This window comes from Kryptolebias marmoratus, linkage group LG23, assembly GCF_001649575.2.
Source record: "Kryptolebias marmoratus isolate JLee-2015 linkage group LG23, ASM164957v2, whole genome shotgun sequence".
Taxonomy (NCBI): domain Eukaryota; kingdom Metazoa; phylum Chordata; class Actinopteri; order Cyprinodontiformes; family Rivulidae; genus Kryptolebias; species Kryptolebias marmoratus.
Window position 1 is genome coordinate 2,264,705 of NC_051452.1, and position 14,173 is coordinate 2,278,877.

Sequence of the window (14,173 nt, forward strand, 5' to 3'; positions counted from 1 at the left end):
TGCAGCAGACACAAACACAAATACGGTTTGATTGTGTTATGCAACTTAATTTGCTTTCAGATCATTATAATAATCCGTCTTAGGCTCTTCCTTGAAAGGTAATGTCATGTTCGGGTCTACTCGTGAGGGTTTTCTGCAACCCAGAGACGATACCTGTAGGTGCTATGTAGGGCAGTCCTGGGCCGACCACGGTGCTTATTTTAGTTTAGAACATCAAAAAGGATTCATCATTAACAAACCTGCTTGAACATTTCTTCTTTCATTAGGATCTTTGCTTGAGTTTTCAAAAAATTCCTTTCATCCAAAGCTGCCTTTTACAGCTGTGTCATTCGTGCCCAAATCTTCTTGCGTGCGCTCGTTTTTAAAAACTAAGCCACTCTGATCAAAAGGTGATAAAAATAGCTTTGAGATCAATGTGACAGATCACATTGTGTACTGTATTTTGAATTACAGAGGAGCTGCAGAGCATCCGTTACCTTCTTTGCGTTGCGCATTCAAACCAGGAGGCATACCTTCACAGAAAATGAGGGCCTATACGTGTTCCTTATCTTTGATACAGACACTAAAAGCATAAGATTCCCTTTGACATAAACAAAAACGAGCTTAAAAGGGATTTTTTTTTTTTTTTGCATCACTGAGAAATGAACAAATGAGTATGAATAGAATGGCTATTACCCNTTTCTCAGAAAGAAAATTGTTGAAGTTGCTTTTGCACCAACACAAAACAAAGAAGTTTGCTTTGTTTTAATGATAGAGGTATTTTTTTAGACTCAGTCACAGCAAAAAAAAAAAAAATGTGTTGTATTCAGACCCAACAATGCAATGTGTGCTGGCATGGACTAAGATTGCAAAAAGAAGTTGGAATAGGCTCATGTGTGGCCTTTTGATTTATGTCAGCACTAGCTAAGTTTCCGTTTGGTGGGGAAAGAATTTGGAGAAATTTTGAAAGTGTTGCTTCATAGAAAATATCAGCCTTTCTTGTTTCCAAGAACTAGCTTGAGCTGAATAAATCTTAGCACCATCAGCAGAGGTGACTCAGCCAAGTTTAAAAGAACTTTAATAAACAGGGGAGAAGTTGCTGAAAGGAAGTAAACTATAGAAGAGGGGTGAGACCAAAATTTTGGTTGTATAAAAGAGAAAAATCGAGAAAATTCTTGTTCAGGAAGGAGTGGCATGGTAATTTTTATTTCAACAATTTCTGGCTGTCTTTGTAAGTCTGAGGTAGGAACTTGTGCGTCAGAACTGACTTGCCATCAGCGTTTCCATCTTCTCTCCCTTTGCGCTCGATGACGACTCTGCTAATTGTTCAAAAAAAAGAAAATCAGCCAAAACCAAGTTTGTCCTTGTCTTGGCCAGTTCTTCAGATGTGTATAAAGAACACTGCTGTGCCAGTGTGTCCATAAAGTGGAGCCAGGGAGAACTAGCGCATTGAGAGTTTGAAGCAGGATTGGCCACGCTGACTATGGCCCCATCATGCCTACGCCGTGCTGGCAGAACGTGGGATGGGTGTCGTACGGAGTTATTGCAAGGCTCTTAGCAGAATCGCTCTCACACACATCATGACCCTCCATTCCTAACACCACAACCAATGGGATTGCGCAACACTCCAACCAGGTAGAAGCAACAACCAATCTATGCCCTTCATGTCAATAAACACTGTGCCACACTCAGTATTTCTAGTTGGCCACTCAAACCTGATTCAATATTGTGAGGAAAAAGTGCAAAATTTCAGTTTCTGTCTCTGAATTTGAGGCCATTTTTTATCTTACTGCCTGCATGGTTGCAAAGATGTATTCTAGGCTGTGCATGATGATATAAATAGAGCATCATCATAAGCACGATGGTGCTTATGAAGCATTACACGTTTATGATTTAATCGAGTGGAGTACACTTTAGAAATTAAATAAGCCACATTTAGACCAGTTTTTTAATCTTTATTTATAATTGGTGTGGGTTTAAAATAAAAACATGTTTGTTTGTTTGTGTAAGAGGAGAGCTCCGTTGGAGGTGTCAAAATACAGTTTTTGAGACAGGTTTGAGACACCCACAACAACTCTCGACTATTTAGAGAAAATTTGTCACACAAATTACACATTTTAGTTGCTAGCAGTTACAGCCTAGTGCGATATTACCTAAAGCAAAAAAAAAAAGCACCTGTTCTAATCACAGTTTGGCCTGCTGTGTGTGGAAAGAAGTTTGGATGTGGTCAAGGTTCTGCACAAAGAAAAAAAAAACAACCCAAAAAACCTTCATTCTCTCAAGAATGTAGTGAAATCCCAAAAACCTCTATGTCGAAATCCCACTCATTGCAACAATGTCATATAAACAACCTGGCAAAGATGTCATAGCTAGTAGTGCAGATTTTTAAATTTGCTGTGATCCAGCCAAATTTTAGTAGATTGTGTAGGGTCACGGAGAGCATATCAGTATTGTCACTTGGTGTGAGAAACTCTGAAAGATTGTCATTTCGAGTCGAGAGTGATTTGAGAGCCAAGATGTATCTAAGTAAATATTCAACTCATTTCAGTTGACTCTATTTATATCAAGGCAATTTCACAGGAAAAGTTACTTCAGGATGCAGTACAATTCAAACCCAGTTGCACACAGTCTAATTCAGTCCATTTTATTTCAGTCTAATCTGATAAAATTCAAATGTTTTGCAGTCAACTTCAGACTCAAATCCAGTTTCATATAGTTTAATTCAAGCCATTTTATTTCATTGCTTCCCAAATTAGGCAATTTATTATCCAGGTAAATATAGTTTGTGTATTGATGGTAATAAATATCCAATTTGTAAAACAAATAAGTAAAAAAAAAAAGTTGTCTAAAGAAGGAAGACAATGAACTGCATCAAACTGTCGCATTATTTCAAGTCATTTAGTTTGAATTGTGTGGAGAGTTTAAAATAAGTCCTGCAAATCTAATGCTTTATTTTTCTGCACTATGCCATCACTTTGACATCTTAACAAAGCTCTCCCTGAACTTGTAGATAATGTTCTTATCGGAAGATCTTTTCATCTCAAGATCGGGGTCCTTCATAAATATTTTTTTAAGATTGTGATCCTACATACCTAACACATAATTAGCCCCCTTTTTTCCCCCCCACAGCTTTCTCCAACTTGAGTCTCAGGAGCTTTGTCCTGAATGGTTTTCCTTAAATGGAGGTCCCTGCGGTCAGAAAAGAATCTCACGGTACCTCGGCGAGGACGGTCAAGGCTGCGATCCAAATACCTCCCCAAATCTCCGAACCTAACTCCCTCATTCAGCATGCTACACTTGGTAACATCCTGAATCTTTATTTGGCCACTTCTGTCTCTCCTCATGAACGTTTCTACGGTGGTTGCAGGAGTGAAATGTGTGTTGTTTTTTTTTTAAAGGGTACAATTAATGTCACGCTGGCCTTGCATCTCCAAGCGCTTCCAATTTGCTTTGAGAGTTAGAATCACTCGTGACATACCGACTGTCTTTGATGGAGCAAAATGATACTAGTGTTCAATGAGGCGAGCCACATGTTCATTGCAGAAAAGAAAAGTGCTGCATCTGCTTTTTTTTATAGATTGCTAAGCAAATATTTCAGGAGGCCATTACACAGGCATGGATGTGCGGTTTGTACTGTCCGAAAGAAACGAGACATGATGAATTTCCTTTTACAACAAAACAGCACCAGAAATGTGAATTTGCGATGCAGCTCTGAACACAGCCGAAGTGGGTCCTCTCAGCTCGATTTGCATTTTATTTGAAAGCATTCCTGCATTTAGCGATTGATGTAACTCCAGCATGTGAACACTGTCGAACGAGGATCTGAAATGTTCTGTGGAGAAATCCCATTTCAGGGTTCAATGGCTCTTCTGAAGCTGCCCATCCAGGAAGCCATGAAATATGTGCTTGTGTTAAAGCTTGTCTATTTAATCAATTCTCCTATTTTCAATTACTGACATTACTGCTCTGCACGCCACTGTTTTCCTGCACAAAATGCGTTTCAACAAGTTTTTGGTCGATTAAAAACTGAGGGGCATAATGATGGCTGCCTGTTAACTGCTGTCAGTGAATGAAATGCATGAAAATGATGCTTTCTGTCATCATGAAGTAAAAGGTAAACTGAGCTCATAATGGTAAAAAAATAAAAGCTGAGGAATCTATGAAGGAGCTTCTACCCCAGTGGTCTCCAATCCTGGTCCTCGAGGGCCACTATCCTGCATGTTTTCAGTTTCCAGGATTGAAGACCCCTGTTCTACCCCATCAAATTTTACCTCAATATCTGTAACTTTGACTGAGTTATAGCTTTTTTTGGGCTAATGTGAATTAGCTGCGGTGGCCGTCTTGAATTAAATTGAATTTATTATTTAGAGTTAATCAGCTATAGATGTACATCCAATAATTACTTTCTGTAAGTTTAATAAAGTCAGTCCATGAAGTAGTTTGCTTACACAAACATGGTTGACTCCAAAGTCTCACACTGAAGTTTTAGGGAAAGATCTTGTGCAATGTGTGCCACTTGGAGTTGCACTTGGTATCTTTATGTACCTCTGACTTTTAGCCATTTTGTGTTTTGTAAGGTCAGTTACCTGTGGTAGCCATCTTGAACTGAGTTGGCTCCAAAAGTTATTCGGTTGTTTAAATACGTTCCATGATTAGTTCTGAAAAGTTTCATAAAATCTGTATAATAGTTCATGAGATACTTGGCTAACAGAGTTGACTCCAAACAGTTAATGGAACAATGTTGAACTAAGTTTTAGCACAATTTAATACTGCTTAGAAGATGTGTTGGGGGATGATTCTCAGAGTTAAATATCTGTAAAAATTACTGAGTTCAAGACATTTTTAGATTGCAACGCTCTGCTAGGTTCTTAAATTGGGTTTCTCCAAATTTAAACAGTTGTAGATGTACACGCAATGAATGCTTTTTGCAATTTTTTGCATTTATTCAGTGGTACATGCGATAATTACAGATGGAACAAATGGGAAAAAGCACAAATAAGCACAACTGATTTTGCTCAAAAGCTACATGTCTAATATCAAGCCATGTCCATTCAAAACCATTCAACTTTTCTCTGAGGCAATTCTGAAGGTATTTTTGGAAAAAAACAAAAACAAAAAAAAAACTACTTGAAGAAATTGTCCATATTAAAGAAATAGTCCATTATCTGAATGATACTTAAAAATGGGGCCAACTTTTACTTTAGGTTTACACAGTAACATAATCCTTTTATTTTGACAATGGGCACTGAAAGCTCTGAACATTTCTCAATGGTTTGTCTGCATTTTTAGCTTTTATTGGTGTTTCATTTTTTTGGCGTATAAAAGAAAACCTTGTACATTTTCTGAATAGAAGGCCAAGCCTACATTATGTGCTGCACTCGACAAATCTGTACGAAAGATGCTCTGAAAAGACAAAGTAATTCTAAGGCAAAAGCTGTGATGTAATTACACAAAAGGTGCTAAATTCATAAACCCCAGAATAATAGTTTTATATGCATGACAAAATATAAAAATAAAACAAGATGGTTTTAGAAAATGTGGTTGTGAAAGCACAGATATGTGACCAAGGCAGGAATATTCTGGGGCTATTGAAGGGAGGTCTTCTCACCATTAAATCCTGCTGATGAGAAGGCCTTGGCTCATGAGCCCTCAGCTTGAAGACCAACATTTTTGCATTCGTGAAGACAATCATTTAGTCTCATGAGATTAGGTTTTCTCACCACCACCGTTTAGTGAAATCGCCACCAAACAGTTTTTTTTCTTGTTTTTTTTCCCCCCACATAAAAGATAATTTCAGAAAATTGGCACAAAGTTTAGTCTATGCTATCCTAACTGTTCCTGATAGGCACATAATTCAAATAACAAACATAATTGTCAAATAATTCAGTTTTATGATAAAACATATGCTGTGAAATTTGCACAAACAATTTTTTTTTGTTTGTGTGTACCTTGATGCACAGCGAATGTATACGTTTAATTCAACAAACAAGCTGAACTAAAGCTGTCTGAGTAGAAAATTAAGTGCAGCTAGATGCACACCCATGCATGTAGCAGTCTGATGTATTAGTATGCTTCAGCTGTGCAGCCGAGAGAGACGGTTCAGATACAGTTTGAACAAGAGGATCTTTGATTGTTAAATGATAACAAGCCACAAAGAGTAAAATCAGTAGATGATGGATGGTTAATGTTGACTTTCTGGCTCTGCCTCGCTTAGCAAGTGAGCTGCTCCGCACAGTTATGCTGACAAACGCACAGCATTTTAGAAAAAGTTCACATGAGGCCTTTCCCTCAGGGGGAAAAAATGGGCTTTAAAAGTTTAAACACAACTAATTACAACACTGATTAAATTTTTACTACTGCTGATTATAGTACTGGGTTTATAAGGTAGGAAAGGTTATGAACGGTTGATATGTTATCTGTGTTTGGAGTTATACTTTAATTCTGACTGGATTGATGAGCTAACAGCTAGTCTGAGTGGTTGCCACTTGTCAGTACACATTTCTCTAATGATAGATGAAGATTTTGTTTAATAAAACCTCAAATTTAGGAGTCATAGGAGTCTACATTTGCACGCCTTTTTCTCCCAGTGAGCTAGTCTTACACCTAACAGATAAACAAATAAAAAAAAAAAAACAATTAGAATGAGACTAGCTATTCTTAAAGAAATGCACATATGGAAAAAAACCTAAGAAATGTCACAATATTTGTTGGAACAGTGAAATCTGGCACATCCGTCATCATCTTTTATTCTGTTTCAACATATAAAATGAGTCAACTTCGTTATCAGCATGATTATTGAATAAACAAGCTGGCAGATCAATGTAGCGTATCTTGTATCTGTGTCTTCCTGTATCTTGTTTTCCAATTTGGCACCCCGCACTGCAGAGTAAACCTGATCTCGACCAGGAGACGAAGAAACGGCAATCTGATCTGGCGCGTTCGAGGGGCTGTGACAGCGGCGGCGGCGCTGCCGCACTGTGTGAGGGACCCGGACACAAGGAGAAAATGACAGTCTGCCATATGGACCACCAGCAGCGGTCTTGCACAGCAAGTCAACCTGGTCACTTTAGAAATCTGTTCCATCCAGACCGATCCAACCAGCCCGCTGGGATCCTTCCCTGTCCTTCTGATAAGGCAGCCTGCCCTGCATCATAAACCTCACAGTGTCCATCAAGCTGATCAACCTCGTCACCTGACTTACCGAGATTACAGTCCTTGGCCAGTGGGCTGCATCAATTCACGGCCTCTCAGTGTGTAAATAAAAAGGAAAACTCAAAAACAACACTTTTCCTCTGGCTTGTGATTGCTGCTAAAACAGACATAAAGGGAACACAATACAAAGTATTTATTGCTTCTAGTCAGCAGGTTGTTTGAACTAATTGGCACAGATGATTAATTATTATATAACCCATGACAGGCCGTGGCAAATTGGAATTAAATGACTGGCTGACGTTGCATGTCTCAGTTCAGTTGTGCAATAAACTAAAATGGATTCATTTGCCTACTGTGGTACGCTGACGGTTGTATTCTTCCCTGTGCACACATTTGGTGCTCGCCAACACATCTCAGTCATAAACTTTATGTTCAGAGGTAAACACTGATAGTTAAAGGGTACTCCAGGTGTCAGGATGCACAAAAGGACCCCAAACATTGAAGATTGGGTCAGTAAACCATTTGATATCAGTACAAACCTAATTACTGCTGGTTTAATAGATGCTCAGTCCTTCTGGAAAAAATGACTATCAAATGTAAAAGCAGCTTTAGGTAGTAAAAGGATGGGTCTTAAAAACCTCATTTTAGGTTTTGTTTGTACGAAAGCAGGGTTCCTATAAAGACATCCCTGAAAGTTAGGTTTCTTTTAATCACTAATATCTTTAAAGTAGGAAAAAATGCTTTAACGTAACATGTATAGTCTCAATCAGTTGCTTTTGTAAGTCATGTTTGAACTTGTTTGCTTTATGGTAGGCATTATTCGTACAAAAATGTGCCCGTTTTGGGTTAAATACTTATTGTTTTACTCCACAAAATTCATTCAGATGTCTTATGTGTTAATTAAATTTGTGAATGCTTTGATACAGGAAAAAAAATAAAAATAAATACAGTCACCGTGCTGAAAATAGTTTAGCTAAAGAAATCCTTCAAATTTTTGTAGCGTATTATTCAATTATCATTTTAGACTTTCTCTACCTTCCATTGTGAGGTTAATTAATATTCTCACAAAGACAACAAAATACTAATCTAATTAATAGAAATCTTCAAATAAATTGATTACTATGATGAGTAGTAAGACGTCATACATCTGTCACAGTACATTATGTTCTTGTAGCATCTAGATTTGTACTTCAGCTGAAAACCTTAAACTTCTGTGTATTTTAATTTTGTAATAAAAACAATCTTCTGAACAGTGTGACCACAATAATAATGTACATAAATTTGACATTACACATTTTTAGATGGAATTTAGCAGTAGTGTTGGTAGCTGTGCTTGTCTTGGTAATACCACAAGCCACAAACCCTTTACTACACAAAACGAGCAGTTGATATTCTTTCCAACACCAAATAATACCTCAGTTTCTAATATCAAGCAAAAGCCTTTGTTGTTCATTCTTTTGAATACCAATTTTGAAGTGATGTTCTGTCAAGTAGATATAAAAAGTTAGTCCCTTCTCAGCTGTAAAATCGGTCTTATAGACAACAAAGTAATTGAAGTGGAAAAAGTCCTTAAGTCAGGCTAATGGCGAGTTGACAGGTCCCTGTTTTATAGAGTATTTTAGGCAAATAAAACCAGTCTTGCTCGACAATGTCATACTAGTGTCATTAAACGGTCCTTAAAAGCTGAAAGACTTGGAACATGATCAGGATCTTAAACACTGGTTGCTACATTTTCCCCCCATCCAGCAGGATCTTTTAGGACATTGTCCAACTCTTGCTTTTTTTAAATCTGCACACCCACAATCTTTAATACTATTGTTCTTTTAAGGTTTTTTTTTATATGCCTGTTGATTGTTAGACTATGGAAATTGTTTTGTTAATCCAAATTACAGTTGTTACTAAAAAAAAGTATATATTTTTTTGTTCTACTTTTCCATTTTACCACGCAGTAGGTTAAACGTATGCTACAATAAAACGTAAGTGTCCACATTTGCCTCCCATCCAGACTCTCCTACTGTCGATAACAACAGAATTTACTGCGCCTTGCCCCCACCAAATCAATTTCTACACTCTGTGCAGTCACTGCCTGGCTGGAGGAAGACATATGCACTGTCAGTATCAAATCTAATCAAGTCTGGGCCTCCGTACCTGTTATGGTTGCTGGTATTCAGAATGGTCCTAATGGCGCTGTTGGTGCTGTTTGCGTGTCAGTATGGAGACTCCTAATGTGTGTGATATGCACAGTTGCACTCTCTCGGCGACACATTACATTTTTCACGCAGTAGATGGTCAATAAGTTTTCACGTAATGTCATTCTGTCTTAGCCATTTTCTCATTTTGTACACTGATGGCGATCTGTTGCGTTCCAGAAGGATTTGGGAACAAAATTTAATAATCGATGGGCGCATACCACTCCTTCTCGTCTGCCGACCACTTTGTCTTTCTCGCCCTGTCCCCTCCCTCCCCTCTCCATTTCTCTCCCAGTCTCTAAATAATTACTTAAATGAATCCATTACCGGCCTGGCCTCGGCATTAACTGAAATGCCAGCCTCTGTGGGAAAGTGATGCATTCCACTGCAGGTAGAAAGCTCAAGGGGGAGCGTACTGTAGGAAAGATCCTATCTGAGATGAGCAATGTGGTGAGTCTAACACCATTTTCTGCTTAAGACAATTTCAAGTTCTTATTATAAAAAAGAGGGAGAAAAAAAATCCATTTTGCACATCTGAGAAAAGTTCGTAGGTTCTAAAACGAAGCCCGATGATCACTGTCAAAGTGATTGATTAGTTGCTTGGCTGTTGTAACAGAATCAAAGTTTTTTTTTTTAGCTATTAAATCTCAAACCTTTGATCAAATGGATGTTAAGACTGACTACTGCTCAGTGCCTGCTTTGTTCACGTCCCCGTGTAGCTTCTTGATCTCAATTTCAGCTAACATCAATGCACATGCAGATTCTTTTTTTTATTGCCTCAATATCAGTCACGAAACATTCCAGAGTCTGATCCGTAAACCAAAAATGTTTCAAGTGCACAAAAGGTCTTGTTTTGAACTTTGATTTGATTTGATTTTTTTTTACTTTTAGAGGGTTATTTAAAATACAGTTTATGCTTCCTCTCATCCCTTCAAATAGATGCAAAGTGCATGCAAAAATACTGTAGTGCAAAACTGGACACTGCCCACTGAGAGGAAAACACAAGTAACAGAACATTTCTTTAGTATAGCACTAAAAGTAGTTATTGCCCTCTGCGAAAGGTAAAAAGGTTGTTTTTGCCTGTGTGTGTGCATATGTCTGTCATGTTAGCAAAATAGCTCATGAACCACTGGGCAAATTTTAATGGATCTCTCAAAGTATTAATTAGATATACATCTACAACTGATTAATTTTGTGAACACAAAAATGGCTAAAAGTTAGTAAATTTTACAGATACTGAGTTAACATTTCTAAAAAAAACCACGAGTCAAATCTTACTGAAACATTGAGTTTACATTTACACTGATTGACTCTTGGAGTCAACTCGAGTCAAGATGGCCACCGCAGCTAATCAACTATAACAAACACAAAAACAAGTATTAGTCAACTTCGAGTTTTCAAAATGTCTCAATGTTTCAGCTTCCTCGCGTTAGGCTCACTGTGTCGCAGGATTTTGAACCTGCGAAATAACCTCGCCCAATAAATTTTCTCTCCAAAACGTCAATCATCACGAGTGTCTGGAGGCCTCTAATTAGTTTCTGTAATTCTAGAGTGCTAGAATGACAACATGTGTGCAAATTACTGGAAATTTCTTTTTCTCAATTGCCACCTGGAGTTTTTTTACAAACATGTTGTGGAAAATTTGCACATTTTCTTCCAATTTTTAGTTCCCAACAGGCACAGCACAGTGAGATGTGACCTTTTAATGAAATCTGATAGTCAACTTTTAACTTCTTGTATGCTTATTTAGTTTTTCTCTCCATTAAAAAAATAATTGACAATAGATTCGCTGATATTGAATTCCAGCTTCTGCCCTTCAGCATTTTTGCTTTATTTAGCCTTTTTTTGCTAATCAGAGAATGATTTAGTGTATCACTATTAAATACTAAGAAATAATCATTGGATTCCTGGTATAGTTGCTTTTTTCATTATGATGCTGTTCAACTTTGTAAAAAAAAAAAACAAAGTTGACATTTTGGGGTATGAGTAATGTTCTTGGTAAGCAAAAGGCCCTAGTCTAGTTCTAAATATACTCTCAAACACCTATTGCTGAATGAGTAACTGCTGCAACACTTCCATGCTCTGATTAGGTCAAATTCACGTGTGTTGAATCCCAATAATTTCAACACAAGTGCACATAAAGGCACACATAAAACAATTTGGTGCGACGGATATCAGAGGAAAGAACAAAGACACATGAACACACTCTGGCTCCGCAGCTGCCATCCCATTTTTCAGAGACACTTTAAAACAATCGATGCCCCCTCCAGAGTAATCCATATTCTCCATATCCATGTTTTGCAAGACATAAAACATCAATTACTGTGTCAAATCTTTATTCAGAAGTCAGAAAATGACAAGCGGGGCGTCCAAATGAGGCCTGGATACACGGTCACGCGCAGACTGTTCGCGAAACACGCAAGCTTAGATTCTTTCGTGCTCCTCTCTGTGAATCAGATGCAAAAAAAAACAAAAAACATCCCAACCAATTCACATGCACGGCAAATAGAAATCCTTTTGGCGAACGTGGAAGTGGGGAACTAAGAGGGATATGGTGCGCCGCTCACTACCTAACGTACATAATGAAAAGTGCAAGCTCCGTCATTTTTTTGCAGATAAAAGTATTCTGATGAGAGCCAGAGACAATAGCAGGACATTAATCTCCTTGACGTGCCAGCTTTGGTTTTAAAACACCCACTTCCCCCATTTGGGAGCTCTCTATCTATCTAATGCTACATTCTCTGCAACCGTATTTAGAGTTCACGCACACAGAATACTCCTTTCACAGATATGTCACATTGAGAGATGCATAAATACGTAGAACGAACTTCCAAATTATAACACATGCTGAATCATAACATGACTGGAGAAATACATCTGCGCAAGTGTTGCAATATATATATATTTTCCTGAGTAAGTAACTCTTGTCTAATAGGAGGAACATTTACAGTGAATGCAGCATTTTATTACTATTATTTTGCTCTCATGGGGGCAGCAGAAACAGATGAAAACTCCAATCATCAGTTTAAACTGTCAGGGGAAAAAACAGTCCTCCCCCATTTTGGGACAAACAGTAAAAAGATGTTCTGTTGTACTGCTTTTTTTTGTTTGTTTTAATGAAAAAAAACCTACACCTTTTGTTTTGTTTTTAATCGTAAAGTGTTGGCCAGCTGACTTTTCTAACTGTACCAAAAGTAGCTGATTCAGAAACAATTTCCCAACAAAAAGTTTCTCATGAAAGACCTGCTGGATTTTGTTTCTGCAGCTAAACTCTCGTCATTGTTAATTACCTATTATCTAACAATGCAGGCCAGGTAGCGTATAGGTTTCTGAAAATACCTGATGAGTCGTGTATGCGCTGTCATAACTGCATAAAGGATAACTTTGACAAGAAAAAATACTTGTTTAGCAGCTTTGAAAAGTGCCAGTTTGCCTACTTTGGTGGCTTTATTTCTCTCACAAATGCAAATTTGGACTTAGTTTCTTGAAAGTTGACAAGAAAAAAGGAATTCAGGAGTATAAATAGATATTGTGTGTATACATATCACTGCAGAAGAAAAAGAATAAGATGACGGAAAAACACCCAAACTGACAAAAATAGCTTTTAAGTTGTTTTTTTTTTTCTTTATTCTTTGATTAGCTTTAGAAATGTTTCAGCTAATGTTTCAGTGCACATTAGCATTAGCCTACAATCAAACTTTTGAGCAGCTTTCCCCTCAGCATTTCCCAGTGGTGAGGGTTTTGTATTATTAATAATCCATTTTTGCAGATGTGCATATACTTCTCCCCAGTAGAATACTGTGACGGACATATTGTATATATGGATTGGAGAAAAAAAAGGTAAACAAAAAAGACAAAGAGTCCAGTTCTTTTCTGCTTTTCCTTTTCTGCTCAAACCTTCCCAGCACTACCCAAGCCAAATGTTTCAATAAGCTATATATGAGTTTGCTAGTGGCCTTTATATTTCTGTGTATTTCTTTCAGAAATGTTATGCAGGGAAGATTCATCTCAATATAGAAGGATGGCATACCCTGTGCGGTGTTTGCGATATTACATGAAAGTGTCTCATTTTTCCACCTTAGAAAATCCACTTTCATATCATCTCAAATATCAAGCTACAGTATACAGCTTTTTAATAATCTGTTGCCAAGTGATTTATGGCTCGCTGAGCTGTAAAGATTGGTGATGTTTGTGCACAGTGTGATCTGAAGTTTTGACAAGCTTGCGTAGCGTTTGATCAGATATTGATATAAAATCTCTTCGGTAAAAATTTGTTCCTTTATCGTCATGGTTTCCTGAGAGGTTTATCTGTGGCTTCAATGTGCTGGTCATCATTATGTTGGTTTCATTTGTTTTATGGAAGTTAACTTTGCAAAACAAAACAAAAAAAAAATCTACCGGAACCCCCAACCCTCCCCCAGTCAGAATTCCAAGTCAAAAAATCCACAAAATTGAATATGGCTGCCTCAGGAATGGAAAGTGGCATCCGCTGCAGTAATAAAGATTTATTTTCACTTTTGTTTGGTTTATTTCTCAGACAACCAGTCACACACATATGGAGCTACATCTGTAAGGCAGGGGTCTCCAATCCTGGTCCTGGAGGGCCACCATCCTGCATGTTTTCCTTGTTCCTCTGCTCCAACACGCCTGATTTGAATCAATGGGTGATTAACAGCTGATCCAGAACGCTGCTGCTCGTGTTCTCACTAAAACCAGGAAGATAGAGCACATAACACCAGTTTTAAAGTCCCTACACTGGCTCCCTGTAGCTCAAAGAATAGACTTTAAAATACTGTTGTTAGTTTATAAATCACTGAACGGTTTAGCACCACAATACATTAAAGATCTGTTAT

General features: G+C 37.7%; 1 long non-coding RNA gene across 3 annotated transcripts in view; it reads left to right on the forward strand.

Annotated features, from left to right (window-relative positions):
* LOC108244315 overlaps window positions 1–14,173 on the forward strand; it is a 96,602-nt gene that overhangs the window by 70,336 nt on the left and 12,093 nt on the right. For 2 of the 3 annotated variants that reach the window (XR_003039806.2, XR_003039805.2), the window contains one exon: window positions 6,865–6,963. The exons of the other annotated variant lie outside the window; for it this stretch is intronic. This is a non-coding gene — a long non-coding RNA (uncharacterized LOC108244315). Of the gene's footprint in view, window positions 1–6,864; window positions 6,964–14,173 lie in introns of those variants that run through there. 3 annotated transcript variants of the gene reach the window in all.